This window comes from Cygnus atratus, chromosome 10 (assembly GCF_013377495.2).
Source record: "Cygnus atratus isolate AKBS03 ecotype Queensland, Australia chromosome 10, CAtr_DNAZoo_HiC_assembly, whole genome shotgun sequence".
NCBI classification, from domain to species: Eukaryota; Metazoa; Chordata; class Aves; order Anseriformes; family Anatidae; genus Cygnus; species Cygnus atratus.
The window spans coordinates 15306754-15323076 of record NC_066371.1 but is presented as its reverse complement, the minus strand read 5'-3'; the positions used below and the strand labels follow the sequence as shown (position 1 = coordinate 15323076).

General features: G+C 47.8%; 1 long non-coding RNA gene across 2 annotated transcripts in view; it reads left to right on the top strand.

Annotated features, from left to right (window-relative positions):
• Positions 1-16323, top strand: part of LOC118248280 (uncharacterized) — a 280200-nt gene that overhangs the window by 115491 nt on the left and 148386 nt on the right. The window contains exons 10-11 of one of the 2 annotated variants that reach the window (XR_007708708.1): positions 9991-10064; positions 12034-12272. The exons of the other annotated variant lie outside the window; for it this stretch is intronic. This is a non-coding gene — a long non-coding RNA (uncharacterized LOC118248280). The remainder of the gene's footprint in view (positions 1-9990; positions 10065-12033; positions 12273-16323) is intronic. 2 annotated transcript variants of the gene reach the window in all.

Here is a 16323-nt window from a genome sequence, read left to right as displayed (position 1 = left end):
ACGGAGGGAGAGTCCGAGCTTCAGTCTGCGGCTGGTGTCACCTGGGATTGCTCTCTCGACTTGGAGAGAAGTGATACGATTTGTACACCCACCAGAGGAACGCAGCAGTGGCTGGGTTTTGTTATTGCAGCACCGAGTGGAGAACTGTGGGGACTCAGGGCATCTCCCCACAATCAGGTTGTCACGTCTGGCTGTGAGCCACATCCCTGCGCGAGGTGGCAGGGAGACAGAAACGGCCCTGCGCCGTGGGGCTTGGTGAGCATTGCGGACGGCTGCCAGATGCGCCTTCGTCCCACCACGGCGCCGGTCTCCCTGGTTACGTGACAGCCAGCGAGGACAGGCGGCAGCGGCAACTTTGCCTTGGGTTCATTGATCCTGTCTTAGCGCTCAGTGCTTATCATGACAAAAGGCTGTTTGCAAAGTCACTGCAATTAAGTTCGCTAATTGTCCTGGTTTTAGAGGAGCTGAGTCTCTGTGTGTAAGTGGGTCACAGAAGCGGTCTAGTTAGCGCCTCCCCTTTTTTAAAGCAGGGGACTCGTTGCAGGGTGAGATTCACGAGATCCTTGGTGGGGTGGCCCCACAGACCCTCACTGAACGGGGTTGGCCTACATGAATGTGGCCAGGTTGCATTCCTCTTTGAAACGGCAGAGCGAACTGATATTAAGGAATGGATCTGAGGGCACTGGCTCAAAGTCAGTCAGGAGGTGCTCCCATACTCCTGCACCACCACTGCCTGCACGTGCTGCTGAAAACCGTACGTGTCTCCGACGGATCGTTCCACCCTGGCATGGCTCGTCTTCAGTGCCCTTCCCGTGTCCTTGGCCACTTGAAATAATTTCCCTTCTGCTCGCAGGCCTGACCATCACTGCTTGCTGTGCTTGTAATGACTAGAGAAAACGGGAGATCAGTGGGAGATGGAGGTGGAGCTGTCATGGGATAGCTTGCTCGTGCAGCACCCCGCTGCTCCCCGCCATGCCACACAGTGCCCGGGGCGCTCTCGGTTCCTCTTTTGCGGGACGGCTGCAAGGTGGTTTTGCATTTCCCTGGGGGAACTACACACAGGGAGTTACGGTCATGTTGCTTTCAGCTGGAGCTGCTGGCTGAGCTGAAACCAAGTGATTCAGATTCTGGAGCGTGATTCAGAGTCAGGCCCTGTGAGCAGCTTCCCTCACTCTGTGTTCAGCTAAATCAAGGGGCTTTTTGGCACTGCTCTGGCTTGAGAATTAAGTTAGTGGTTTTATCTCCGTTAGTTCATCTCTTGAAGTGGTCAGAAGTGATGTGATGTGTCTTGGGAGAGATGGTTTACTTTAAAGGTAGCCTAATTTGCTAGTGTACCCGTACCTTGTATTCAGTGCACTGTCCTCGTGTAATTTCAGCAGCCTTGGGGTCATGCACCTGATGTTGACAGATGAGAGGTCCTTCCTCTGCTTAACATGATTCCAGAAATAAGCCTTAGTTGATGATTGAATTTAGAAGGCTGAAATCAGTCCCCCGATGCTTTTTATTTAGTCGAGTGTCCCACTGGAAGGATGAAAATGTTGAGGAAAAGTAAACCTCCATGGGCTATGGGAGGTTAGGCCCCTGGGGTGAAGTTTGGACAATACTGGAGGGAATAGATGTGAAGGGCTCAGAGGCTTGTGCCATAGCTGGAGATGGCTTGTATTGTCCCTGCTGAGAGCAGTGTGGGGCTGCGTGCTGGGGGACAGTGTCTTTATCATAGCTGGCACCAGCTGCTGGGCAATTATAACGCAAAAGTCAGAACTAGAAAAGCACCGTGGAGCCAGGAGGGCGCTTTCAGCCCTCAGAGGGGCCACTCCTGCAAAGTGTGGAGGCACCAGCCAAGATCAGGCAAGAAGGGCTGATGCTGTAGTAGAGGAAAGGCTTTGTCTTTGAGCCTGACAGCCTTCAAAGCTCTCACAGTGATGGAATTTGACTTAAAAATGGGGAAAAAGATGGTTTCCCTGCATTAATATTTCCCCAAACTTAAGCACACCTTAGGTCTGGTTGGTTTTATTTTGTCAAGAAGCTAGGAGAGCCTGGCACAGCTGGACATGAAGTCATGTATTCTTGGCAGTTTATGAATTCTCTTGTGAATGTATGGAAAACATGTATCATTATTTCAACTCCCAGTGCTGGAAATAGTGCAAATAAATGACTGTGAGTCAGAATAAGGTGAATCAGTGCAAGTTAGCTCTACTGCCAATCGTTTAAGAGCACAGACGTGACATGGGCAATTATTTGGCTAATTAGAGCAGACCTTTGAGTGTTGAAATTCAGGGCTTTCAAAGGAGCTTAGCAGAATTAGGTGCCTAAGTCCTTCTGCCGTCAGTGGGCGGTGGGTACATCCTACCTTCCTTTCAATGCTCGCCTTAGCAGAATACACAAGGGATTTTATTCGGATGCTGAGGGAGCAGCGTTTCCAGCGGGTGCCTGGGCAGCATGCTCCTTCAGGAGGGACAGGGCGCCTCCAGACCGAGACCTGCAGCCTGAAGCAGGTCCTGCTATTGCCCTCTTCATCAGGGGGTGTGAGTCGGAAGAGGTGGCAGCTCTGTTCCAGAGCCTTTGCCAACACCGCTTGGAGAGGACATCTACATGTGTGAGAAACGGCACTGCCCAGCTTAAAATGCTGGGCAGGCAATTAGTCCCATGCGAGGGTTCAGACAGAATTAGGACGGCTTCCCTTTGCTCCGCTGGCATGCCAAGTTTCTCTTGTTTAGCTCGCGGTAAAGTTGCCCGACATTTCTCAAAGGCGGGCTGCATATTGGAAGTGCTCACCCAGACACTGATGTTTCCAGCACCTCTCTGCAGAACATGCTGCTGTGTCCCTGACTGCAGCAGCCACTGCACATCTTTGCAGCCCACTGAATTTTCCCCCCGCTCCTTTCTTCCTGGGGAGAATGCATGGACTGGTGCTGTGGATGTCAGCTGGGCAAGAGTTAAATGCTGCTGTGGAGCTGTTGGCTCACCTTTGAAAGCATGGTGGGAGACGTGTAGGTCTGATCTCGTAAAGGATCCTGTTTTCTTGCTGGCAGCACAGCCTGCTCCAATTAGAAAACAAGATTTGAAACAAGGCCTGGAGTCAGTCTGTCCCCTGCTGCAGCAGTGGCACTGTCACTGCTTTTGTGGTAAGTAGGGCAATTTCAGTGCCAGTCACCTCTCTGAATACAGCCTTGCAAAGACATGTGCAAAGTCATTGATTTTCTTTAGACCCAGCATGTTTTCCTTCAGTGGGATCGTGGAGCTGGCAGGACTGTCCTGCCTGCAGAGGATTTGCTTCCATTTGGGCTCTGGCCAGGCAAGACAGGAATTCTAAGTGCTCACTGCTTTATGGCTCATCTACAGCAATGAAACTTGGTGCTTTCTCCAGCACAGAGACGGCCCAGGGGAGTTATTTGCTGGTGGTTTTTTTTGTTGTTTGTTTGTTTCCTATGGGTTTACCCAGGGGAGATGAAAGAAGAATGGACACATCCTCACCAAACCTGTGACAGCTGTTGCTGCAGCTGTGTCTTGAGGCACTGTGGACACACGAGCACCAAAGATGGTAGTGCTACCTGGGATGCCGTAGCCTCAGCTACCAGAGTGCCTTCATGTGTTGGGCAAGGACTCAAGGTGAGGGGACTGAAATGACATAAGGCCACGGTGGAAGTCAGCAGCATGCTTGGGAACTCTGAACTGTTCCCAAACAGCAAGGCTCTCTGGTGTTGCGTGGTCTTGTTGTGTTGCTTCTGCCTTGGGGAACTTTCCAGGCCAGTAGTAACATAAGTGCATGTAGCAGCCCTTTATGAAGACTCTCTCTGGCAGACTTGTTAAGGCCATACATATGATTCTAGCAACCACAGCATCCTTTGGCAAGAAATGATACAGTAGGAAGTTGTGTTGTGGGAAAACCAACTCCAGAGGCTGCTGGAGGGGGCCAGGAGCTTGTTGTGGAGAGAAGAGAAGAACCCCAGCCTGGCCTGAGGCACAGGAGTCACTCATTAGGGTCCTGCCTCATGCAGGGTACATGCAGAAGCTCATCCAACCCCTCTTCTGAAGCACAGACTCAAAAGAATTGCTGCCATAGTTGCAGCCCCAGTCTCTCTGGCACCGTTAGTTTCCCGTTGAGAGACTGCCCAGATGTGCCATCAAATTGGTACATGGCTTACAGGTCCTGGCTTGGGAATGCGGTGGCTAGAATGGAATAAGTGACTTATTTGAAATCCCTATGCACTGCTCCATAATTAAGAACAAAAGAGAGGTTTGCTATTAATTAGCTTTCACTGACCTAATTTTGACCCTCCAAATGTTGTTGCAGTGCACTAGGTCTCTGAGAAGGCATGTCATCCTCTCTGGGGAGAGATTAATCTTCATTACTGCTTCTGTATTAGCCTGGCACTCTCCGTTAGTTTCTCATTAATGCTCTGGCAGATTGGAGCTGCCAGCTGAGGAAGTAACGTTCACAGAGAACATTATTAGGAAAATAGAGCACTTTCATATGGTACAGCAGTGGTACACTGCAGATGGGCTGGCAGTGGTGATTGTTGGTCATGGATAGCACTGGGTATGCAGCAGGTCGTGGTAAACCATGCTGCGGTTTATTCCGTTCCTTCATTCATCCAGTCCGGCTTCTCCCTGCGTTCGTCTCACCCATGTGTTGTTTCAAACCACTGGAGTTCCTGGGTCCTGCTTTGGTGAGTTCCCTCCATCCTCCGTCGCAGAACAGCCCCTGCCTTGCTCCATGGAAGGATGCAGTTCTGTTGCTGGGGACTAATTAAGACACGAGCCCAGTTTTCCTAAGTCCTGTTAATCAGAATACAGCCCAGTGGTTTTTAACCCAGGATGAGAGGGGAGGAATTCAACAGAGGCTGCTGCACAGAAATTTTTCCAAAGAATGGAGAAGGTGGAGATCCTCCAACAGGCCTTAAAATCAATTCCAACTGGTCTTTGTCAAAAGGGAGGTGAGCACCAAGAAACTGCAGTGTTTTGCTGCTTTGTGAGCTCCCTGGGACATCTAAACGAGGAGGGGGGCTTCAGCTGGTTTCCCCCAGCACTGTGGGAGTTTTCTTTGCTGGTGGCTGTGCCATGGCCCCGATGTGAGAACAGAGCTGCTCATCAGGAGTGCTGGCGTGGTGTTTGGTGCCAGTCTCAGCCACGGGTCAGAGCGCTTCTGCCCCGAGAGGGCAACCCTCAGAGCCATTCTGCAGGGGGCAAAATAAATCATTTCTGGTGACTAATCAGGACCCAGTGAGTGAGTCAGTGGAGGAGTCAAGCGGTCAGGTCTCCTGGCACTCAGGACTGGCAGATGTGCTCCTCTCCGGACTTCAGAGAGCAGAGCATGCTGCTGGAGCCACCTGAAGTGCTGTGACAGGCGTGGAAGTTCATTATGGAGAAGTGATTCATTTCTTCAAAAGTGCTGCAAATGCACTGTGCATCAGGGTTACAGCAGTCTGTTGCAATGTAACACTGAGTTTCATTGAAAGGTTCTGGATCAAGGGATTGTCTTTTTGTTCAAAGTACAATGCAGTTGCTGAAAGAACCTGCTAAATGTAGTCTTTGAAGGCGTCAAATTTCAAAGGGAAATAAAGAGAAACAAAAGCATATTTACAAAAAAAAATATTTTTTTCAGGTCTCTTGCGTATGTATTTTGAATGTTTGGGACTATTAATAATATTGCTGGTGGAGGCTGCAGTGAATTTGTAAATGGGTTGCAAGTATCAGTGGCTGGCTAGATGAGGAAACACAGGGTAGGTCTGACTCACCGCATGGCCTTGGGCTATGAGAACCCCATCCCCTAGAGTGGACCAGACAAGAGCAACCCCCTGCTTTTTGCAGGGCCAGGCACAGCTGTGCAAGGGTAGCTGAGGTACAGTGGAGGTGGGAGTGGGATGTGTTGCCTGTGAGGAAATGTGGACGCAACTGAACCCAGTTTCAAGCTATTTCCTCCTTTCTGGAGTGCCCCAGGGTTTTGTGGTTGCTTTGTGAGATGCAGGTGCTTGGGACGTTCAGGGTGTGTAAACACAATCTTCAGCTCTGTTGCTTGGATTCAGAGTTTCACTGTTTGGACACATCAGCTGCTTGGTATGTTTCTAATCTCCAAGTGGATGAGGGCAGTTCTGATGATCAGGCTGGAGAGGTAAATACTCACCACTACATACTTCAATGCTACTTTGTACAAAGGCCTAAAAATGTGATTTATTTTCTCAGCAAACATTCATGCCAGGGAACATATTTGCTAGGTGGCTGGCAAAAACCTAAAGCTGAAGGGATGCGATCCCATTCCAAGGTAACTTTGTTTGCACTTTTCCAATACACGATGGCAAATAATTTTGCGTTCTGCTCTCTCTGCCCTTGTGCGTGAACTAGGGGAGAGGAGATTCCTGCTGGCTCAAGCAATACTTATCCTCTGCCTCAGCATTACCTGAACGACTGGACTCATTCAGACCTGGGTTGGGAAGACAGGGCTTTTTGCTGACAGACAACGGAGCTTTTCCAGCAGTAGCATGCTGTCCAGGCCTCTGATGGGACCTTGAAACACTGCTGTAGTGCTCAGTGGGAATTTTGGGGGAACCTTCGGTCAGACAGCATGGTGCTGTATTGTCTCCACCCTTCCCATGGTGGGGAGGCTCTGGTTTACAGAGCTTCAGCTGTGCTGTATCAACAGGGGATGTAGGCTGGTGAGAGAGGCAACGGAAAGGCAAGGCAGACAAACCACAATTTCCGAGAAATATCACAGCCATCTTTCCATATACAAAGAGTTTTTGGATGGAAACACTGTCATTTGTTCTTAAAATAGAAATAAAGGTGGCAGTCCTACTTTTCCTGTTAAATCCTACTGCAATGGAAAAATTCTGATCATACCTACCTATTAACAGCAATTACTGTAGCATCCAGAGCCACCGATTGTCAAACACGGCCCATTTTGGTCATTGTGGGTATTCTCCCATTAAGAGAGAGCCTTCACCCTAATGGGGTAACAGTCCCAATGTTAAACATGAGAAATAAAAATCTCTTTGTTGAGACGAAAGATGTGGCTGGGAGGGGGTAGGAGTATCTGTGGTCTCAGTGTGGCCAGTGCTGGCAGAGGAGACACTGGAACGAGGACTTGGGTGCTGCTGAGATGCTGGACCTAGGTGTGGAAAGAGCAGAGCTGCTGCAGCTGCTGAAGATGAAGAAATGCATGTCAGAAATGTCTAGACAAGGTGGAAAACTTATTACAAGTATTGGGGGAAAAAAACGAAGAGAAACAAGGAACCAGTAGATTGCATGATTATATGCTGCCTAAGGAAGACAGGTTGAGATCATATAATTCTCTGGGGAAACTTTACATGAAACAATTATATGTTCAGTTAGGTGCACTCTGTTAGTTTTTTTTTTATTATTATTATTTAAAAAAAAAAAGGGATGAGTGCTCAAAAAGTGTGGAGGAGGGTAGTGAAGTACCAAGCTGAAAACCTTTTTTTATATCTCTGTATGTACCGTGTAGTGGGGGAGAAAGAACAGAGAAAAGGATGCATTTGACACGTGTCAGAGATACCAACAGCTCCAGTAACAATTTTAAGGAAATGAAAGGGAAGCATTTTAGAGCACATTTTTAAGTCTCAAAAGCACTTAAAATATAGAATATGAGAAAACCTCAGCATGTCAGCTCCTTTCATATCCAGCATGTTAGGCTCAGAGCGCCAAGCCTACATCAGTACGGAGACACCTTTTACTTGATGTAAAGTTCATCAGAAGCCTTACCAGAGCACGGGAGAACATCTGTGCAAAACAGCTCCTTCCAACAGGCCGAAGCTCTGAAATCGCAGAGTAGTCTGGGGATAAAGGGACAGGACTGGGGCTCCTGGATCCTGATTTATCAGCTTACTGCAGGTACAACCCCTCACGTTGTGGCTTCCTTAATCCTTCAGCTTAGCTGGACAGAGGAGTTCACGTCATTGCGTGGGGTTTGCCTCCCCACTGCCTGTCTCTTTTGGCATACTGCTGCAGTGGCTCTGGCCCCAGCTGTGCTCTTTACCCTCACCTCAAGGCAACTTGGAGGAGGTCAGGCTTCTTGCAGCTCTTATCAGCTCTTGGTGCACGTTGAGCCACCTGGAAAGCGGGGCACCACGAGGAAGCGTGTTGAGAAGCGACTGGAACCAAGGCTTTGCAAGCACAGCTCAACTTGCTCAGTTTGGTTTGTCATGGTCTTGCAAGGCCACATAATACACAGCGTGGGGTGTGCCCAGTGCTCTTCCACTGCAAATCAAACAGCACTTGGCTGTCATCGCTTCACTGTAACAGCACAGGGGCGGTCTTTCATCAGGACCATGTTCTCTTTCATTTCTCTCCCTCTCCCTCATTTCAGTCTCTGCCCATCTCATGGGTATTTCCATCCTTCTCGGCTGTGACACACCAAAGGTGGAAGCGGGTGTGATAAGACAGCACTGTTAACTTTTGGAGTTCCTTTGCCTTGCCTGCATAATACTGAAGATCAGGCAGCATATGTAGCCTGATGCAGAGAGGAGCCGCAGGGACGGACACCAGTGTCTAAGCAGGAGAACAGGAAGAGTTGTGTAAGAAAGCAAAAGAAAAGAAGACACTAGCATGTTTTCATTTCCTCAGGAACACATCCCCCAAAAAAAACCCACACAAGAGGATGAGTCATCCACAGAGGATATTGGCCTCTGTGAGTTGCAGCTGCTAGTTTTTAATTCTATAGCTTTAATTTGCCAGACAAATAAAATAAGGAAGGAATGACTGGATAGGATGCATATCACTGTCACTATGTAGGATTCTCCCTTTTCAAGCATGGGTGCATGAGCTTGGACGTTGGATATGAGACCTTTGGCCAGCAGGGTTGAGGCCAGCGGGTGGAGGGAGATGATCCTTCCCCTCCTCTCAGCACTGGTGAGATACTGCTGGGCTCCCAGTGAAAGAGAGACATGCACATAGTGGAATGAGTCAAAAGAATGGTCAAGACGATGATTAAGAGCTTGGATCGTCTAGCGTATGCAGAGGGGCTGAGAGAGCTGGAGTTGTTTTGTCTAGAGACAGGAAGGCTCAGGGTAGTGGGGGACTTATCAATGGGAACAAACTGAAACACTGGAAATTCCATTTAAACGTAAGAAAAAGCTCACTGGGAGGGTGGTGAGACACTGGAATTGGTTGCTCTGGGAGGTTGTGGAGTCTCTGTCCTTGGAGATGTACAGAACCCTACTGGATGTGATCCTGAGCAACATTCTCAATGTGACCCTGCTCTGAGCAGAACGTTTGGACTGGGTGATCTACAGAGCACCCTTCTGACCTCAGTGGTTCTGTGATTTTCTTCCCAGTTGTTACCACTATGTAAATCATTGAGCTGTCAATGAGTTCAAATGATCTGGTGAAGAACTAAAGAGATTCTGTGTTTAGCATGAAGGTCCACTGGTCTGGAGTGGATTAGCTGAGTCAGCCAGCCAGTCTGTCAACTGGATAAACAGCCCTCTGCCACTTCCTCCGAGGTCCTCCTTTGGCACACTGAACAATAGAAAGTCACATGCCATAGTGCAGAGCAAACCCAGAGAGAACTTATAATCTCTAGGTCTAGGAACTGTTTTTGTTATATGAATAACAAATAGAAGAGCAAGGCTGTAGCGAGATCTTTTCCATATGTCAGGTCAGAACCTCTTCAGTTATCAAGTAGGCTCCTATTCTCTGCCTTTGGCTGGAGTGAGCACAGAAGGTGGTTTTTCAGGGTTCATGCCACGAGGCATAGGGAGTTGATTGCAGACACAACACGGGACATTTGGCAAAGGTATTAATCTGTAAGTTATTAATAGCTATTAAGATATTTCATTTTAGAAGAAAGAAGCGTCGGAAGAAAGGCAAAGCCAGTATTGTGAATATTCAATTTGATTATAGCTTGTGCTATTGATCTAAGAGGAATCCTGCTTGTTTTTCCACTGACTGTTACAGCTTGGATGCCGGGATTTCAAGGTGTTACTCTATTAGCAATAGTGGGAGAATGGAACTGAAATCTTGTCACTTTTTCAGGACGCTATCAGAAGTAGTTTCAAGATGGGACCGCAGCCCAGGGGTCTGAGGAAGAAGGCACGGAAGTCTTGAAGGTCAGCTGTAATCATGAAAACAGAAGTCTGGGAGATTTCCCCAGGGTACAGCATGTCAAGGCCTCTGCAAAACTAACCCAAATTCGGGCTGCTTGGGGATAAACTGATACCTTAGAAAATGGACAGGAATGGAAACCACCCAGCTTCTGCCTTGGAAGGTCTCGCACTTCTTGGGCTAAGCCAGCCTCGAATGAACTGAAAGTGGCTGAGAAAAAGTTCCTTGAGCATCTGTTGTTCTAGGCTTTTACACTGTTGTGTTTCCTTTAAGGCTGTCTCTGCTTGCTTTGCTCTGTGCTGAGGTACCCAAGCTGGTGACACAGGGATACCAGTGACGGGGGTTGGGTTTGGCACTTTAGCTTCTAAAAACCTCCAGCAAAGATTTGTGAAAACATGGGGTTTCTCAGTAAAATACTGTGTTGTTGTTGTTGTTTTTTGATTTATTTTTTTTTTAAAGTCAAGGAAGTCATCAACCATAAGGTAACAGAAAAGAGCTCTGCAGCAATTTGTTTTATCTTAATGTGGCAAGCAGACATACCCTCCCTGGCCTCCTCTGCTCTCCCCATGGATAAGAGGATATGGCTCTCCAGAGACAATTTAAAGGTGGAATGCAATGTGCCCATTGCCCCAGCTTACTAAAGACTTCTAACTGAGATAAAATACAAACTACTCACACTAGCGCTCGAAAGCCAAAAACTGCCTTGTGGTTAAGACAGATGTGGCCAAGGGTCTGTTTTTGAGTCCCAGCTCTGCCAGCAGCAGTCTGTGACATTGGCAAGTACGCTTCCCTGGTATGGGAAAGTACTTTTCTATGAATTTCCCTGTATTATACTCTTCTTCCATTAAAGCTAATCCTGTCCTTTGAATATGTTATTGATTCAGGTTCTGCTTTGTCTCTTGTTGACCATACATATCAAATGAGGCTAGGAGCCTCTCACCCCATCTGGCTTTTCTTTTTAGGTTCAGACTTTTAGTTTCCAGCTGAAGAGGCTAAATATTCCTGGAGCTGCAGCGCTAGGAAAAGCTGGTACACTCACTCTTGTGGCAACCAGCGAGTGAAAAGACGCCGGCAGGACGCTGCTGTCTCACCCACCTACTGCTGTTATTTCTGATAGCGCTAACTGTGCTGTCAGAGAAAACCAGAGCAGAAAGAAAAGAGTATTTGGGCTAGGAAGAAAATCGTGATGGTCAGAGATGAAGGAAATTGAATGACTGAAATCTGTCCTGTCAAACATCTCTGAGTCTGCTCCGTGGTCTCATCTGCAGCCCCAGTGGGGTGTCAGGCAGGACCTGGATGTTAATGAACACAGGGAGACTCAAATGTGGCAACTGCTAATCGCGGGCAACTGTGGGAGTGATGATGCCAAGATTATCACTGTAATGCCAAAAGAATCTGACTGGAGTGCTTAAAATTCAGTCACGTAAGATTGTATTTAGAGCCTGTTCTCACCTCTCACGGTGTCTACGCAAATCCTGCTTGACTTATCATCACTTTTCAAAAGTAGGCACGTTTTTGAAGTTCGGAGAATTCAGGTAGAATTTTTCCACACCCAAACCACTGGTTATAACTGGCTGGCCCTTCCATGTGCTGGTTTCCCATCTCACATGTGAGGATGTTGAAGATCCTGTGCTGAATTGCCTTGCAGATTGCATTGTCCCTGTCTGGCCAGGGAAGTGTGGGGAGCTGGTGGCTGGAAGTTTCTGCCAGCAGGCACGGCTGGGAAAGGGCTGCCCTGTCTGTGTTTCGCTTTGAAATATGTGCTTAGGACACCACTGATGCCAGAAAATGCTGTTCCCTTGGATGGGAATAAATCAATATACAAAAATCCCTCTCTACCGAGTAATGCTTAATATATCACATTTATGCATTTCTATTGGCCTCAGTGTTTTATATACAATTCCTGCATAATTTCTGTATAAGGTAGAATTGCACCAATGGTTCTTCCCTCAAAATGTTATCGTGCTTCTGCAGGCGCAGGGCAGAGGAAGACAGTTGATAGACCAGGCTGAAATTTGATCTGGTGATTTCATCAGTCTCATGTCAAGTTAATCCTCTGGGAACTCGATGGAACCCGTGAAGTCACGCCAAGACTTAAAGTTGGCGTGAAGCTGGAGGGATGAGTCCGGCCGCCACCTGAATCGAGTCGTGGCGCATGCGACAAGCTGGCTGCTGCTCGTGTACAGACTCCGGCTCCTGCAGTCCACCCTCAGGTAATTTGAGCAAGAGAATGAGCCCTGATACTTTGAACATTGCACAAGAAGGGGCAGTGTCCCCAGAGGCATGTGCCCTGTACGCGCACGTATCCGGTGGGGTGGATGGAAATGCACACAGACCGCTTTGGTCTCCTCCTGCAGTAACCTGAGGCCATTGCAGGTGCCCTTGTCCTTGCTCAGCATGTGCATTGTCACCATGGAAGGATTGCTACGTGTTTGCGACGGGTAAAAGTTGAGTGGAAATCAGGCCTGGACTCAATCTTCCCTTGGCCTAAAGCACTGTATTTGGGAATGTCAAACCTCCCTGTCAAGTATTTTATCAGGAACAAAATGGGTGTTTTTTTTCCTGTTGATTTAGCCAGCCTAACCCCTGACTTTCCATAAAGGTCATGTTACAAAGGAGGCTGCAGGTTTCTGCAGCCAAACCTGCACATACCACCTGCAGACAAGCCTTTGTTCTGTCCAGGGTTGGTGGGGAATTTCTCTGTAAAATATTCAGTTTTCTGGTGGTGCTCATTGATAGGAAGTGACGTGCAAGAGCCCTGTCCTGGCATCGCTCTGCCCTTCGGATGCTGAAGCTATCTTTTAAGGGGGGTTGAGCCACATTTCATGGAGAATTATGAGAGTTTGGATTAAAAAAAAAAAAGTAAACAAATGAAACTGAACAAAAATGCAAGCAGGAGTCCCTAACAGGTGGTTTCAGCTTCATTTTCCAGCTGAAAATGTAAAGATCATCCTTCCACAAAACAGGTGTTTTGGATGACTCACTGTTGTCCTACCCAGCTGGAGATGAGAAGGTATCCCAAAACCCAGAGCATGTGCACCAGCTGGCTTGGGAGCAACAGCTGTGCTCCACTAAGAGCTTCTCTTCCCCTCTGCTCGTGGCTCTGTTCCTGAGCAGAGCTGGGCTGTGCCCAGAGTTCTTGGAGTGGGCTGGGGATAGGAGGAAGAAATGATATTTGCAGCCAGCTGGTGGTACGGGCGTTCTGGAAGGGGATGAAGGAGGCGATAAGGTTGGTCTCAGTGCTGCAAGAGGTCTGGCTTGTTCATTGGCAGGGGGAATGCTGCCTTTGCCCTAACTTTGGTCTCTGCTACAGAGTCATGGGTGGGGGAGAGCTGTTGACTTGATCATATTCAATTTCTGATGGTGGTGTGCAAGCTACTTTGGTCTGGCAAAACTCTGAGCTTCTGTGTTTCCTCTAGCATGTGTTCAGGGTGAGAACACAGCTACAGGGAAGCAAAGGAACCCGGCACCGAGCGGTTTTGTCTCTTATCTACTTCAAGTGCTCTGTCAATGTTCACGCTGAAGGTGTGAGGTGGTCTCCAAGATCCCATAAAGAGGGAAGGAGATCTAAGGTTAACTAGGGCTCTTGAATGCAGGTGCTCTGAACTGCAGCTGAGTTTCCTTTCAGAAGAGCTTAGGGTGATGATTGGTGTGAGGAACAAGCCTAGGTGATGCATGTTTCTGCTGTGACTGTGTCTGCTCTGCGCGTTTGGTGTGGCGTGTTTTGTTCCTTTAATGGCCTGGGTACAGGCAGGTCTGCTTCCAGGCTCCAGCCTGCTCCTAGCTGTGCATCCCACTGGTTTTAATGGTGCTTGCTTGGCTGCTGCATCTAAATAATCAGGTAAAAGGGATGTTTAAACATCTCCAGCCTTGCTGCAGGTGTATGTATGTTGGTAGCCAGCTTCCTACAGGAATCTCCTGAAGGTGTAGAAAAGGTGGGGACTAGCTTGCAGGTCAAGGAAACACTAAAAAAATTTCCAGCAACTGTTTCTTGGCTCACATGTAGGTGTTCATTTGCTGGGCTGCCACATGTTGCATGGTCAGAGGGATGTTGAAACTAAAAAACCTGCGGTGCTTGTGGACTGAAGTTGAGAATATGTACGCACGTGCCAAGTCAAACCTCTCTGCGTGTCTAGGGGACCTGAACTGGAGAATTCATTGCATAATTTGAATTGTTTTACAAAAATAGACATTTCTGGGTTTGGTGTTGGAAAAGATCTCCTGTGTGAATGCATTAGAGTCCAGTGTGGTTGGTCTGGAAAGGAAATGAAGCGTATAAGGTTGCCTTAAGTAGCTCTAGTGCTCTGTTCTTACCCTCTGTATTTTGAGGCAAAAGGGGGATGATATTTTAATCTCTGGTGCAAATTTGATGCTTAAAGAGTTGAATTTTTAAGTAACTGGCTGACCTGGAAGTATTGAGACAAAAGTATAGTACGGAGATGGTAGCTGAGGATGAAGGTCAGTTTGACCTGCCTCTCTTCTCCCAAGTGAATCTTTCTGAAAAAACAGAGACTCGTAGGTCTGCAGTTCTTCAACCCTCGCGGTTGGCCTTGCATGTCACTAGAAGAAAAGTACACTAGCTTTGTATTGGGCTATCTGCGTCATGCTGGTTTCTCATGGAGAATGAATTCATTCTAAAATTTAAAATACCAGTCTTGGTGGCTGGCCAAGGAGCTGAAACTAAGTGTTAAGTGGGGCAAATTTTTGTTGTCTTGTGTTTTTACCTCAATACTGTCTTTGTTTGGGACAAAACTGTTCAAGTCTGAATTTGGGAACAGGTTTAGTCAAAAAGTACTGAAATATCAGCCAGAATAATCTGACTTCCTGAGTCTTCTTTTTCAAAGTGCCCATTTTGCTTCTAAATTTGTGGCTTAACTGAAGCCACTCTCCCTGCTTCCACTTTGGACTGCAGCAGGAGTCCTCGGTAGCTGGACTGCAGAAGCAGCAAATGCCCCTGGGGTGCTAAGGGGGCTGTAGAGAGAAAAGACCTAGAGTTATGTGAGCAAAACTTGAATAGCTTTCTCAGACTCTAATCCAAGCAGGGACAAATCAAACTGTTCACTGATTCTGATTAGGAGGAGCTTTGAGCTCAAAGGAAATGTGAATAGAAAATCTAATTTTCCAGCTCCTGGTATGTTTCTCCCTAAGACTTCTGAAATTAGGACTAGGCCACAGGAAAGCACTAAAGCTAGCTACTTCAGCGTGTAAATTACTTATTCTGCTTACGGAAACGCTGATTCTCTCCAGCAAGTTGCTTGTCCTATTTTTAAGTCACAGGGGCAGTCTGAACCATGTGCTGCTCCGAGTCTGGCATCAGAGCTCCCTGAGGAGCAAATGCTGCATGGCGCATGGGCCTGGTGTGACCACGGTGCCTCAGATTGTGCCGTGCCGGGGAGGTGCCAGTGGTGGCATCTGTCATGGAGTGTTTCTGTGCTGTCTGCTCTGGCACCTGCATTCATTACGACAAGTACATGCTCAGCCTGCATAAATGTTGGCCTTTAACCTCAGAGATCTGACCCAAACTCACCAGAAGCTGCTAAGTTTCCCAGGGTTTTCTGTGGGTGATAGAGCTGGCTCTCATTAACCGCAGGCTGGGACAAATGTTGGCTGAAGCCACCCTGGTGGTGAAAGCTGGATGGCCCTGTGTATCTGGGCTTTGCAAGGGTCTCTTGCTGTGCAGAGCAGTCTCTTCTGCAGCTGGGGGCACCTTGCAGGCTGTGTTGGATGACAAACTTTTCCCATCTGAACAATTTTGTCACCCTGTGCCAGCGGTTTTTGTCAGATGGTTCTTTTTCTTGGTGCCTCTGAGGAGGTTTTGGTGCAAATTGGACAAAAAGATGAAAGTCCAAGGGGCTATGAATTGTGCAGTCCCATCTCCTCTTCCAGGTACCTGTGGGCTCCTTCCCCTGTGTTCATCTGCCTGGACTTCTGGTGGGTCCTGGAGCCATAACCCGTTCCTGGCTGAGTGCTGAATAACTAACGGAGGCATGGGGGAAGGATTTATTTATGCAGATGCCTTTCTTCCTGCTTTTTACTGCAGTCAGTCTTGGTCTCCCGTGGCAGCTTAGGTTTAAACATCTGGTGCAGAGAGTTATGGGGAAATGTGAGTCTCCCATCCAGACAGCCAGCTTTACTGTGTTTGCGTAAACGTCCATATAATGTGTTCTGTTTAAGCCCAAAATAATACCTCGAATTACTCAACGTATTTTGTTCATACACAGCCTTTTAATTGAAAGCCTTATTAGTATTATCACCCAGGTCTTC